General features: G+C 42.5%; 1 pseudogene; it reads left to right on the top strand.

Annotated features, from left to right (window-relative positions):
* The first annotated feature begins 3,091 nt into the window (after positions 1 to 3,091).
* On the top strand, positions 3,092 to 10,513 carry LOC136531934 (uncharacterized; annotated as a pseudogene).
* Positions 10,514 to 11,486: the final 973 nt, after the last annotated feature.

The following is an 11,486-nucleotide window of genomic DNA, read 5'->3' as shown; positions in this document are numbered from 1 at the left end:
CATTAAATAGGTGGAATTCCATCTAACATCCATATCCAATCCAAACTTTCTAGGCCTTATACCCTGAGAAATACAATAATTTTTGAATAATGCAATTCTTTGATTAGAGGAATTCAAAAAGTTTATTGCAGTTCTGAAATCTTCAGTAAAAGGTTTCAACCTCTTCAAGCCAGATTTGACAATGAGATTAATGATATGACAGGCACAACGCTGATGCACAAGCAAATACTTGACCTTGTGAGGATCATTATGTGTAGGTGCAGGATAAGAACCCAAGTAACCAAAGACAGGTTGCAAGATATCATAAGCCTTAGAATTAGCTGAAGCATTGTCTAAAGTGACAGCAAAGATCTTGTCAATCAACCCAAACTCCTCAACCACAACAGATATCTTCTCAGCAATGTTTTCACCAGAATGTGACACCTCAATTAGCCTAAAACCTATAACCTTTTTCTGCAACTCCCAATCAGCACTAACATAATGAGCAACAACAGAAATATAGTCCTCCTTAGCATCACCAGACCAAATGTCAGATGTCAAAGACACAGATGAGCAAGCAGGAAACAAAGAATTCATAAGCATAGAACGTTGCTCAGCAAACAATTTACCCATATCTCTAGTAGTGGCCTGTCTGGAAACCTTCTCAAATCTAGGGTTATGGGCACGCTTAATGTAATCCTCTCAGGCCTGTGTCTCACCTATGCCTAATGGAAGGTCAAGCCTAGCAATCAACCGGCACAACTCAATACGAGCAGTAGCAGGGTCATACACCCAGTTATGCAAACCATTAGCATTCAGAGCAAGCCTAGACTGGACCCTCTTATCGTTATCATGTTTAGCCTTGCAAGATTTCTGGTGCCTTTTCAAATGACCAGTGCCAGCAGCAGATCTAGCAGTATACCTCTTGCCACACATTTTACAGATAGCAGCTACTCGTATGTTATTTTCCTTAATCTCAGTGAAATCCTCCCAAACAGCAGATATGAGCTTACCACCACCACCAGTCGATGAGGTACCATGAGTGTCAGTGGAGGCTGCCACCCCACCGTCGTCGTCGCCGGCATCGAGATCAATCGGATGGGTGCCATCACCGTCACCGAGATCGATGCCGAACAGCCCGGCTGCATCCTCACGGATGTCGTCGTCGTTCTCCACTTCCAGAACCTCCCAATCCGAGGCCGAGGGAGGGGGGGAGGGGGACGGCCGGCCGGCCCGGCCCCGGCCCCTGGCTCCAGCTCCAGCACCGCCCCTCGACGGTGGACAGGGGCGCTTTGACACTGGTGGGCTTGCCATGGCGCCTCCAGAGGAGGACGACACGGCGTCAGGCACCAACCTACGAAGAAGATGAAGAAGAAGATTACAAATTTAGAACTTACAAGAACAGAGACAAGAGAGTGACAGTGAGTGAAAGAGAGAGACAGATCTAGGGTTAGGGTTTCGACTCACCTACGCCACCGGAGCCCAGTGCCGGAGAAGAGGCCAGGGGCAGGGAGCCAAGAGCCCAAGACCGAACCAGAGGAGAGAGACACCGGTTAGAACGACGGCGAGCGGCAGCGGAACGACTGACAGGCACAAGCCACTCACATGGTAGTATGGTACATCGGAGGAGGAGAGGAGGGAAAGGAGGGAGGAGAAGGAGAAGAGGGAAAGGAGGGAGGGAGGCGAGGTGCAGGACTGGCGGCGAGGTCACCGGAGCAGGACCGGCGAGCACCAGGCGAACGGCGGCGACAGATCGAGGACGAGGCGTCGATGCACCACACGCGAGGCGAGAGCGGAGAGCGGTCAGCGGCGAGGCGATTGGAAATTTGGAATGTGAAGCTAGGGTTAGGGTTAGGGGCGGCCCGCAGCGGCGCCTGCCTTTTATATCAAGAGGGAGAGCCGGGGAGGGGGCTTGTTGGGCCAGCCAATGGGCCGTGGGGGCACCGGGCCGCCTCTTTGGACTGGGCCGTGCCCGTGCCGTGCCACGGGCCAGGGTGGCGGCCCAAGCCCGTCCTGGTCGCTCGGGCCGGGCCGGCCCGGGCCCGGTGGCCACCGTGCCGTGCCGTTCTCGGGCCGGGCCAAAACGCCGGGCCGTGGGCCGGCCTGCGAGCCCGCGGGCTGCATGGCCATCTATATACCCAGGCTGCGTCTTTCGATATATCAGAAGACCTATTACATTTTGATTTTCACTTTGCATAAATTTGATTGTTCAAATGAACACGCGGCCTCGTATATGACCCGGAATAAACCTCTAGTCTAAAACCCACTCTTATGGGAAAATTAGCTCAGTACCATTAAAAGATCCGATCCTTAGAAAAATACCATTGAAAGATTGAATTGCAGAAAAATAAAAGGTTCGTCCGTTGTAGCCTTTTAGCATTCCCGTTAACTTCATGTTAGCTGGAGGAAAAAAAATCGGATCCAACTTGAAAGCACCGACATGTCCTGATTCCTGACCGGCTGGCCCAAACACACCTAACCTGCTGAGGAAAGCACGTACGCACCTGGTCGCGACCTCCGGTGGTGCTCTTCCCCTCGGCGGCGCCCCCTCGTCCCCTCGGCGGCGGCGCTCCTCCCCTTGGCGACGACGGCAGCGACTTCTCAGGCCTATCCCCCATGGTGCGCCCCTCTCCATCTATTTTTTCCTTGTTCTTCATTCTTCTTGTGCTCTTCTTTCATGGTCTGAACCCTAGGTATTGGGGATTCTGTAGTGCTGTGACAAGGGATTGGTGATTGGAGTGAAGATGGACGCTACTGAAATTCCAGAAGGGTAATCTCCTTGGACACACGCTATATTCTTCCAATTTGTATCTATTTTGCTGGTATTTTCCCTATTTTTGTGTGCACATGGCTATGTGAACGTACTGAATGAGGACCTGATTTTTTTTTGTGAATTGGGCCTTACTTTTTCCCCCGTGTTCCATGTGTTTCGGGCTGCATATCACAGGATTGATCCAAAGAATGTTTGTAGAGTAGAGGTCACTGTGAACTCATACTTCAGTACTATACATGGTAAAAAGGTCTACAATAGGGGCAGAGATGTAAGCTGGGTTGTTGATTCAGAAAAGTATTCAGTCATTAATCTAGAGAAGGATATTGCTTCGCACTTTACATGGGACAACCGGACAACAACCAGCAGGCAATTTTCTGGGTTGTAAAAGGGATGCATTGGACATGCAAGTTAATTTCAGATGGTCAACAACCTGCATAGAATGAATGTGGTAAGTTAACTGGTAGGATGAGTGTTGTACTGTTGTACTACCCATATACAAACTTATAATCCAAATGGTCGCCTGCTTGGATCTGCCTTGCTCTCTCATTATTTCATAGTACAGCATTCATCTTTTATGCTGTCATTGTTGTGGTCGAGACTTGTGCTGTGATTATGTCTCTAATTGATTCTGCTGTGCTTCAGGTTCCTTGGCTTTCACGGTCATCCGCAAGTCATTCGACGCACGAAAGGTTCTTCATGGAATGATATCATTTCTATCTTAGTTAATATTGGGATATGTATGCTTGATGTTGAAACTACTGAAACGATTCATATAAATTGGATTACAAAGGCCCAAATAGGCAAATAGACATGATGTTAAGAAACAATATAGTAAGATTCACCATGCATCTCCTGATCTCCACAGTTAAGTTGTCAGCGTTCTATTGGTGGTTCTGTGCTCCCACTCAGAATGGAAGGCAACATTTTGCCTTTTTCATAGTTATTCACCCATTCTAGGCATCCCCCATGTCAGCAATTTGTTGAGTGCAATAGTAATGACATTATGGTCTCATGAAAATTGTGATCTTCTGCAATAGTGATAGTATTTTGTCATATCTGCTTGCTCCAAAGTCCAATCAACTAGTTTATCTATGTACTTATCCTTTCGAAGACATATTTATATGGAATTCATCATACAAAATTGGATTAGTTTGCACCGCATTTGTAACTGTATTTACTTCTATTAGTATCAGAAAATGGATATATTTGTTCATACCATCAATAATAAATACGTGTGACTTCTACAGGTTTTGAAAGAACCTCAGTTCACTTACATTGTTGATATGGATGTTAAGAAGATTCTTGATATTAGAGCCAAGGGCATGGGATTTTATTGCTCGGTTGGAGCCCAAACTTGGAGCTGTAGAATACATGCCTGAAGAGAGGTTAGCAGCTGATCTGGTCAGCATGCTCAATGTTAATAACAAAGGTTCCAATAATGTACTAGGAATCAGGGATACTCATAGTGGTATGATTTATCATCAACAAAAGAAGCCGCGAGTGGCAGTTATAGGAAGTGGACCATCTGGCTTGTTTGCTTCCCTTGTGCTAGGTGAATTTGGTGCAGAAGTTACCTTATTGGAGCGTGGTCAGCCTGTTGAACAGAGAGGTCGTGACATTGGTGCGCTAGCAGTTAGGCGAATTCTACAATCAGAGAGCAACTTTTGCTTTGGCGAGGTATTCTAGTGATTCCTAGTTTTCTACTAAGACATCACAAAATGATCAGTGGGGTGAGTTGCCTTTGTTAAGCAATATTTAAATAGGTAATTTGTTGATTTAGTGTATTTAAAATGAGCTATGTATGTTGATTTAATAATCTGAAAAATGAAGGCATACATGTTCCTGATGAACTGAATGAATTATAAAAAAACATATGGATCGTTTAAGGATGTTCCTGATGAACTGAATGAATTATAAAAAAACATTCAGCTGTAACCTTTCATACAACCTTTCCATTTTGGGAAGCTGTTTTCATGCACACATTTACTACACTAAACTACTTTCTTACATACAATTAAAGCCAACTCACACTGAATTATTGAGTCTAGCAATTTGTGAACTCCTTTCTTGATTAAATGAGTCTTGCCTTTTTTATGCATTATCTGGACCCTTAATATGCTTATACTTGTTTAGTCTGATACAAGTAGTACTTTTGGCATGAGATAGGCCCCGGAACATGATTTTGGAATATCAAGAACCCATTTGGGTACTAAAAGGAGTGATCAAATAATTAATCCAGTGTTCATGTTCCTTCAAATCTTAAATCCATCGATTCTTGATCTTCTGTTCTTAATCATAACAGGGTGGTGCAGGTACATGGAGTGATGGGAAGCTGATGACCAGGATAGGAAGAAACACTGATGGTGTTCAGGCTGTGAGAATCTTCCTGCCTACATCAATCTATTTTCAGTATAAAGCTTTACTCTCATAGTCTGATATATCATTTTCTCAGTAGTGCACTATTTTTTCACGATGTCCAGGCATGAGAAACTTCCTACTGTACCTCAACCTCAAATATTGTTTTGTGTAATAGTCCGCTTTCATGTTCCAATTGTCCAAGAGCTCATGACTTTTTTTGAATGAAATCGCTTTGATATTTGTCCAAGTTTTTTAAACAACATTTTTTTTATAAGGGATTTTTAAACAGCAGTGTTATCCTTTGAGGACCTGTCAGTCACCAGGAGACCAGGTTCTAGATTCCATGGCATCGGACAAGCTAATGGCATACTGATCATGGATAGGCTGACCAGTTCGGACGATTTTAGCATAAACTTTTTGTTTGCGGTCATTGCAATTTATTTTCTTCAGAGATGTGCCATTGCCTCCTGATCGAAGGAACTAGTGCTGTGATTTTTTTTTTGACTACACAGGAGAGTGTGTGTCATTTCATTAAGAAGAGTACCAAATGTACAACACCAAGACACCACACACCAAACCCACCCTTGCACTAGATCACAATGAGCAAGCAACCCACCTTCAATCACAGAAAAAGACCACAAAGAACAGAAAACAGAACCTAGATAAGGTTCCGGATGCCCTGAGCCCTGGTTGAGCTCCATAGGGCTCCTTCCTCTTCTAACCACCAAGGAAATATTTGGAAGCATTGTTGAAGACTCGGTCATTGCGGTATTTCTAAATCTCCCATGCGATTAAGATGATCAGGGAGCCGAGGCCATTTCTGTGTAGCCTGTCCACTGACTTGACTGCACGGCTCCAACAACAGGAGAATTTAAGTTTTGATTTTTTTAAGCCTCTTTAACTGATTTATCAGGCATTTTCTACAGTTTGAGCTTTGAACACATTGGTTATTTTAGTTACCGTGGGTCTTGTATTGCAGGTTATGAAAACATTTGTTCACTTTGGAGCCCCTCCAAACATTTTAGTTGATGGTAAACCACACTTGGGTACTGATAAACTTGTTCCACTGCTGCGAAATTTCAGGCATCACTTAAGAAAGTTGGGTGTAAGTTTCAGCATATATGTGTTTATTGAGCTATGTAGTTTCTTTTGTTCTGCAGGATCCATTGCATTGATGCACCATATTCCTTTTTTTTACAGGTTACCACAATATTTAATGCTAGAGTAGATGATTATAGTGGAAGATGGGCAGGTAAAAGGAATTGTGGTCTCTGATGTGGAACTACGGCCAGGTTCTGCCAGCCAGAAACTAGCATTTGATGCAGTTGTATTGGCAGTTGGTCACTCAGCTCGTGACACATATAGTATGCTTTGGCAGCATAATGTAGACATGAGCCCAAAAAGTTTTGCTGTAAGTTGCCTATGCTATTAAAATCGTATTCTAGGTTGATATCACTTACGTTGGTTGTATCAAGTGGTCACATGGCAGACAATTTATAATGGAAGATATGAGGCCATGCTTTTTAAAATGCAAAAGTTCATTGGGTGGCATTGTGGAAATGAAAATTTAAAAATTAAAATGATGTAGCACACATCCAATTCATGAGACAACCTGCTAATCCTGTGGATTAGAAACTAATGAGCTTCTGCACATTTCAGCATAGCTTATCAATGTTCTTTATTTTAACAATATCCCAGTACCCTATTTTACTTTCCAGCCTCAAATACAACTTTCGCATGTAATGTTGCTAGTAGTAACATTTTGTGCACCCACACAAATCGCACAGCTTCCTTAGAAATGCCTAATGTGAATTCATTTTTTGACTAAACTGGGCCATAAGTGTTTGGAGATTCTCCCCCTTGTAGCCTTTTATCAACTGTCGTTCACTTTATCCTTGCATGTTACACTACTAAATAATAATTGCTTACACTTCAGTTCATGTAACTTAAAGTCATGGTTCTTGTTTACAGGTTGGCTGAAGAATTGAGCATCCCCAAGAACTGATAAACAGTATCCAAGTAAGACCTTTTTCTTTATTCTGATCATCTTCTTTCTGGATGACACTGTCCAGTGTGATTACCATTATTTTTTCTCAAATGCGCAAGAGAGTTGCGTATCATTTCATTAAGAGAGAACTAGAGAAGGAATTGTAATTAAGAGAGAACTAGAGAGGGAATTGTAATTTTACCTTTATTACATGCATGATATTTGATGTTCAAGGCTATTTTCGAATGAGGAAAATTAAAGCCAAAGCCAACTATGCGAGGTTTGGAGTGTTAACTTGTTTCTGAGTGATCTGTTAGTAATCAAGGAAACAATAAAGAAACTGCCTATTGTTTCCAAGGTCTTTGACCCAGTTTTGTAATGCAGATAGCAGCTTGGATAGTTATCTTTTAAACAGAGAGCAGGGTAGCCTGTGTACTACAGGCTAAGGAACATGTGTCGTACTTGAATGAATTCTCTTACAATTATTAGACAGGACACTGAAGCATGGTACTGTGCCTTTGTTCCCGGGCTGTGACCAAGGGTCAGCCTTGGCCCAGGGTAGCTCAAGCTTTGCTTCCATCAGTGATTCTGCTGTTCAGTTATAAAGTAATACTAGGGTGAAAGCAGCGATGGAAATCCATCAACTGAATCATTTCCATAAAATATGAAACATGGAGAAATGGAGATGCAAATTGCCGGAAACAATAGTGGAAACAAAATGTACTATTTTAATATTTTGAAGTATCTGCTGTGCTCCTTTGATGTATCTGCACATTGTGGGCTTGGTAAATAATGATTTAATGCTCAACTACTTGTCTGCTTGGTGTAGCTAAGTATATGATGCATGCTATTGCTAATGTCACAAATTGCAGTACTCCGAACTGGCGGCTGAAGTACAGAGAGGACGTGGGCGGATACCTGTGGCAGATTACAAAATAGCGCAGTCTGTTGGTGAAAGAGACGCAGCGAATGAAATTGACATAGCTGAGCCAAGTCGTAGTTGCTACTCGTTTTGCATGTGCCCAGGTGGACAGGCAAGGCACTTGCTCTCTCCCTCCCTCCCTCCCTCCCTCCCCTCTCTCCCTTCTCTCTCTGATATTCCATTTCGTAATACGATGACGTTCCATTCAATTTTTTGAGATGACGTTCCATTCAATTTTTTGAGACATGCGTTCAGGTTGTTCTCACGGCGTGCATCAAAGTGGGCAAACTCAGCTCTTGTAGTCACTGTATCATCTCATGATTTCAAGCCATTTCAATCCCATGGTCCTCTTGCTGGTGTTGAATTCCAGGTACTGGTTATATGAGAATTATGTGTGATAACAACAGAACCACTCAAATTGCTGTAGTAACTTGCTAATGTCTACCTGTATTCAAATAGTGTACATTCAGTAAGCAACACGCTAGAATAATCACAGATGTCGCAACTCGCAAGAGGTTTTCTGACAACCTGGAAACATATTTGTTCCTCATGCTTGAATCAATTATTTTGGCTCTATACAACCTGGAAACATATTTGTTCCTCATGCTTGAATCAATTATTTTGGCTCTATACAACCTGGAAACATATTTAGTACAATTTGATTTGAGATATAAAGGCAAGGACTCCAACTAGAGTGATCTTACTGGTTAGTGGCTACTCCATCACTCTGCAAACGCCCTTGTAGAAGTTCTGTATCCAAGTTGGGTAGGAAAGACATGATAAACTATCCATATTGTCTGATCAGTTTCATCTTTTCTTTAAGTAAAAAAATAAAGTTGACTTGTTAGCGGTTCTCAAAGGATATCAAAGGAATAATTCTAGGGAGTTACTTAGCTATTTTTCTGTTATGGTACTGTAACCTATCTAATTTTAGATAAAGACTCAAATGGTCAAGTGGGTGGAAAATATAGAATTTTGTGCAAATAATGTAACAAATATACTGCCCACCTTTGTTCATCAACTTAAGTTATTGAATGGACTGGCTCATACATTCAGCTCAACAATAATTAATGTAAAATAATGACAGCTTAAATCACTGCCATCCATCTTAAAGTTTACGATGGATGTTCATTATGTTCTAGTATGAAATGTATGAGCATAGAGAATGTTCTACAATTTTTTTCTTCATTTGTAGTGCATTTTAATGGCAAAATTTCGCTCCTTAAGCTCACAAAAAATTGGTACTCATTGAAACCAGAGAGAATTTGAAAGAAGAGCAGCTATGATGGGTGGAGGGAATTTTGTTGTTCCTGCACAGTGTGTCACCGATTTTATCAGCAACAGACTGTCAGGTACTGGCATTGCTAAAACTTTTAAGGTAGTAAGTAATCATTTAGTTTTACTTTGATTAACCTGGTTGTCTGTTCCAGTTACAACACTGCCACCATCAAGCTACAGATTAGGAGTTCGTCCATCTAATCTCCATGAGCTATTCCCTCCTTACATAACTGAAGCTTTACAACAGTCAATAATAATGATTGACAGAGAGGTATGACAATTCTTATTTTGTGTTTGTTTTATGATTCAAATCCCACATGTGGTGATTCATTTGTAATGCAATATTTTCAGATGCCAGGCTTTCTTTCTAGCAAGGCCCTACTTCATGGTGTGGAGGTATGCAAATTGCTCTGCTCTTTCCTATGATTCTTCACCTGATAAATTTCTAAACACCAACTAGTTAAAACATGAGAAAGTCTACTTCTAGTTTGATAACGACTCGTTAATCATCTGCCCGTATCTCTATCAATGAAGTTTTATTTTCACCCTCCAGTGTGGGTTCATTTGTGTGTGTTTTGGTGCTGTTCTATTCTCAGTGTTCTTCTTAACGCCATGATACCCAGCTTTCCTGATTATTTGAGAAAAGAATATTTCCACCCTCTGGTTACTTTTATGCTTATTGTTTAAGATCTGTTTCCAGACTAGGACAGGTTCTCCCTTACAAATTTCACGACATGGAGAAACATACGAAAGTACATCACTGCGAGGATTATATCCAATTGGGGAAGGTGCTGGCTATGCTGGGGGCATATTAAGTGCTGCTGTGGATGGTATGTATTGTGGTTTTGCTTTAGCTAAACAACTTTCTCTATTCCACGGTGGTATAGAGTCATTTCTTGGCAAAGCACAAAAACAAACAGGTTTTGTAAAGTATTGAATGGCAGTGCCTAGTATTTTATTGGTCCAAAATTTTGGGGAATGATTCTCGCCATGGTAGCTTTATATCATAGGGCAATTTTGTCATGTTTATAGCCGCTGTGATTGCCTTATTGAATTCATCAACTAATTTGTGCACGGTTGATGTAGAAGGGCAGAGCAAAGCAGTGATGCTGTAGGTGAATGTTCTGGTATAGATATAGCTATGTAACAAATAATTTGTAGCTTAGCTTCCTATGTGGATGTTGTAACACCCTGGTGTTACGAGCTTGTTTAGCACCGCGCTTTAGGCCTAAGACGAATTTTCGAATCGAGTTTCTCGAATTTTTTATTTAAAACGTACCTGAGGCGATAAGCGAATTCTATGTGATTTAGTCTCGTGGACTCAAATAAACGCTTAAGATAAATTACGCATAGAAATAATTAGAAATGTCCGATAACGATTCTAGCAAATAAGTAGCGAACAGCTTGTTTAATTGGTTAAGCATGAAAAGCAACTTTTATAAATAGAATAAAATTCATAAATAAATAGAGCGATATATATATATATATATATATATATATATATATATATATATGAACTCATAGGTTTATTTTGATAAGCATGAACGGATGAGAGGGAGAGCGTAGCAGTTTTATTTATTTTTCCTGGCGCGGCATGGAGTGTACTTGTCTGGCATTGCTATTGATCCCTATCTCGTTCTCATCGTGGCCCTGTATTTCTCTGTATTACGAAGTCTCCTCATCCATCGCCCTCCATGCTCCCCGACCTTTGCTTTTACTTCTCTCTTGATTGCTTTTGTCTGCCTCCGCTAGTCCTTGCTGCCTCTGCTATCTCCGTGGCCGGCGAGCAAAGCTTCGACCCATGAATTCCCACGTCTCTGCCTCGGCCTACCTTGCTTGTCCCTGTCCTCTTGGCGTGCTCTCTGCTGTGTGCCGTGGCTAACGAGCAACACTTCAAGTCCCGATGCGCTAAGGCAAGCCAAGTCGTCAAGTCGGGTCACCTCCGCGTCGGCAGCGTTGCTTCTCTCTCTTTCTCTCCCTTTCTTTTCTTCAACTAGGAGGCACCGTTCTAGCTCCCGTCCGCCGTAGTCGATCCTCTTTTCCCCGCTCCTCGCCAGCGCTGAGCGCCCGGCCGGACGCAACCCGCCCGCTGCCGCAGCACGCCTTGACCGCGTCCACAGCCGAGGACTGAGCTACGCCGTCTCCCTCTCCCTTCCTCTGCTTGTCCGCGCCGCCGTTGCCCTGCCCGG

The sequence above is a fragment of the Miscanthus floridulus genome, unplaced genomic scaffold (genome assembly GCF_019320115.1).
Source record: "Miscanthus floridulus cultivar M001 unplaced genomic scaffold, ASM1932011v1 fs_480_1_2, whole genome shotgun sequence".
Classification (NCBI taxonomy): domain Eukaryota; kingdom Viridiplantae; phylum Streptophyta; class Magnoliopsida; order Poales; family Poaceae; genus Miscanthus; species Miscanthus floridulus.
This window is presented reverse-complemented; position numbering and strand designations above follow the sequence as displayed.